We start from the raw sequence: 3,683 nt of genomic DNA, 5'->3' as shown, positions 1-3,683 counted from the left end.
TGTCACAGCCATCAAAGCTGGCTCATGTCCGGCTGGCTGTGCTGCCCTCCCCCTCCCTGGGGAGGGGAGGGCTTAAGGGTCCCTGCAGAATCCTTTGAAAAAAAAAAATCCCGTTGCCTTGGATTTCTCTCCCGGTGGAGGGCAGAGGGCAGAGGGCAGAGGGCAGAGATCACAGCGTAACCTCGTCAGGGAAGAGTGGGAGTGCTGGTGGCTTGAGATAGCTTGGAGCCCTTCTGGGCGGCATCCGGGGCACCTACTGCTCGCGAAGTCTGCTTCCTCTCTAGCAAGGAGCCAATTGTGCTTGTATAGAATGGCACGTATAGGGCACTAAGAATAGCAGAGTGCTCCAAGAACACAGAGCATTTGGCCCCAGTACGAGTGTGTGCTGGGCTCGATGAGTCTTTTTTACTCTCAAATCTGGGTAGACTGGGATAAACAAAAACATTTCCCCTAATGAGCAGGCAGAGAAGAAATAAGAGAGCAGAGAGAGGGCCTGGTTCTCTGGCCAGGGCTGCCTTTTCAGAGTGTGGGTCGATTCCATGGCCACCAAAGTAAGCTTGCAAGGGGTTGGGGGAAGACAGGCCCCATACCTTGACTACACTCATGCCAGTCTGTGCAAACCCAGAGAGTGCTGTGATGGGAATTTGAAACCCTCAACTTCCACAACAAGTATTTGAATTTTAGATTTTTTTAAAAGATTTTATTTAAAAGGCAGGGTAGACTGGTTATGGGTAAGGGAGAGAGAACTTCCACCCTCGGATTCAGTTATCCAAATGGCTGCCACAGCCAGGACTGAGCTGAAGCCTAAACTCTACTGGATAGCAGCGGTCCAGGTTCTCAGACCACCTTCCGCTGTCTTCCCCGATGAGCAGGCAGCTGGACTGGAAGTGGCACATGGGGAGGCAGACGGACACCCCCAAACAGGATGCTGATGTTGCCAGAGACAGCTTCCCAGCTGTGCCACAACACTACCCCTCGATGGGCATTTCTAGCTTCCCTCTGCTGAGTCCAGGAAGCAAAGACAAGTACTGAACAAAGATGCTGTTCTGAGAAGTGTGAATTCTTAGTGCTGTGGGCTCAAGTCCTGGCTGCTCTGCTGCTGCTTCAGTTTTTAAAGATTTATTTATTTTTGTTGAAAAGTCAGATTTACAGAGAGGAAAAGAGACAGAAAGATCTTCCATCTGCTAGTTTACTCCCCAAGTAGTCAAAACAGCCAGAGCAGAGCTGATCCAAAGCCAGGAACCAGGAACTTCCTCCAGGTCTCCACATGGTTGCAGGGTCCCAAGGCCTCAGGCCGTCCTCTGCTGCCTTCCCCTGCCACGAGCAGGGAGCTGGATGGGAACAGCCAGGATGTGAACCAGTGCCCATATGGGATCCTGGCGCTTGCAAGGTGAGGCCACTAGGCCTGCTCTGCTTCTTCCCCAGCTCCCTGCTGAAGAAGGTGGCTGGGGAGACAGTGCATGATGGACCCCTGCCATCCATATGGGAGACCCACACAGAGTTCCTGGCTTTCAGCCTGACACAGGCTGTTATGACCATTTGGGGAGTGAATTGATAGATGGAAGTTCCTCCATTACTCTGCTTTGAAATAAATATATCTTTTAAGCAAAAATAAAACTTTCAGCGGCCAGCCAAGATCTTGACCCAGCCATGTCCTGCTGCTACTGTTGGTGGAAAGAATGCATTCCTGAGAGTGCCCGGAAGATTTCCTCCTTAATGGGTGGCTGGCTGTCATCGTGGGATGAGGGAAAGTTCTGACTGCTACCTGGTGACTTTGTCATCCCAACAGATGTCACTTGGTGCAGGAAGCCACTGTGTCCCTCCAAGACAGAGTCCCATCTTCCTTCCACAGGCCTCTTCTGGGGCATTTTATCACAGGTCTGTACTGACCTCTGGTCTATACCTGCAGGCCACTGCCACTCAACTGAGACTCCAGAGAGCAGAGTGTCTTCTTGGAGCAGTCCTTGTGCCATAGCAAAGTAAATGCTTACTGAGTCCTTCTCTATGACAGGGGTAGCCAGGGGAGGGCTGGGGACAGGAACTTCTGTGATCAGAGCAATGTAAGAGATACAGAGCTGGGGCTGGTGCAGTGGTTCAACAGGTCAATCATCTACCTGCATGTGCGGCATCCTATATAGTTGCTGGTTTGTGTCCTGGCTACTCCACTTCCCATCCAGCTCCCTGCTTACGGCCTGGGAAAGCAGCTGATGATGGCCCACGTGCTTGGGCCCTCGCACCCACATAGGAGACCCGGAGGAGGAGGCTACTTGCTCCAGGCTTCAGATTGGCTCAGCCCTGGCTGTTGTGGCCACTTGGAGAGTGAGCCAGCGGATGAAAGATCTCTTTCTCTCCTTCTCCCTGTAAAAACAGCCTTTCCAGTAAAATGAACAAATCTTTAAAAAAGACAGACAGACAGACACACACACACACATACACACCCCTGAAAAAGCCTGGCTGAAGGAACTGGGCTGTAGCCATCGACAGTCACCCATGAAATAAAGGGCTGCGGGGGAAGCAGAAGCGAAGAGGCCAGCTGTCTGCTGGCATCGGACTTGCCATCTTTCTGCCCTTCTACCTGCCGTCGCCCTGCAGTCTCCGCCCTTTGTAAAATACTGTGGGGCTCCTCGCCTGGGAGGCGCTGAATGAAGGCTGTACATGATCGTGGGCTTACAGTGGTTGTTTTGTTACCAAAGCAGCGGTGAAGAGATTACACAACAGCTTGGATCGGGAAGTGTAAGGAGGGTGGCCATCCTACAGAAGCCGCAGGGGATGGAGATGTGGGATGAAGGATGGGGGGGGAGAGGGAGGTGGAGCTAGAATGCAGTGTTCTGTTCTGGAAGGCACTGGTCCTACAGGCTTGGGGGCTCCTGTTCCAGCTGTAGGTTCTAAAGCCTCCTGGGCTGGCTGGACTCAACTGTGGATTCATGTCTGTGAGCAGCTACCACAGTGAAGGAACCCGGTGGCCCGGAGCCCGGAGCCCACACCGTGTTCAGTGTCAGGCACGCTGGCAGCTTGCCAGGAGCTGAAGGGCTCTTCCATTTGCACAGAATAAATTTTTTATTTCTAAGGCGATTCACTGTTGATCTCCCTTGAGACTGTCTCCAAGCCCTCTGGAGCACACTCTCAAAAAAAGAAAAGGGGTGGGGGGAGTGTTATGGGTGTACGGAAGCGGCCTGGGGCGTCAGGGGTACCACAGGGAAAGTCTCCAACAATGGCCCTCGCAGAACCGCCGGCCCAGGAAGAGACCTGGGTGCCCTGCGTGGGCAGACGGGTCCGACTCTGAGTGAGGGGTGCCCTGGGAGAACTCGGACCTAAGGCTGCGGGCACCAAACCTCCGGGTGACCTTGGGGGGCAATGACACGCCCCTCACCCCCCAAACGTCTCCTCAGCCTTCGTCTCCTCTTCTGGAACGCACAGGCTCGTGACGGAGGACGACGGCCGTCGTCACCCTCGCTCAAAGGCCACACAGTCTAACTCCCCTAGGTAAACAATCCACCGCACAGCGAATCCCGGGGTGCCCAATGCCGTCCCCCGAGACAACTCAGTGGGGTCAAACCAATGGCTTTAGCCCTTGTTGCCGACCGGGCTCTCTCGTCACTCCGCCAATCGGCTACAGCGTTGGCTTGGGAGTGACATCTCGCTCGGCCAATGAGGCGCCCCCAGTCCACACTCTGCACTTCAGT

The sequence above is a fragment of the Ochotona princeps genome, chromosome 15, assembly GCF_030435755.1.
Source record: "Ochotona princeps isolate mOchPri1 chromosome 15, mOchPri1.hap1, whole genome shotgun sequence".
Classification (NCBI taxonomy): Eukaryota; Metazoa; Chordata; class Mammalia; order Lagomorpha; family Ochotonidae; genus Ochotona; species Ochotona princeps.
Note: the sequence above shows the minus strand (reverse complement) of the source record.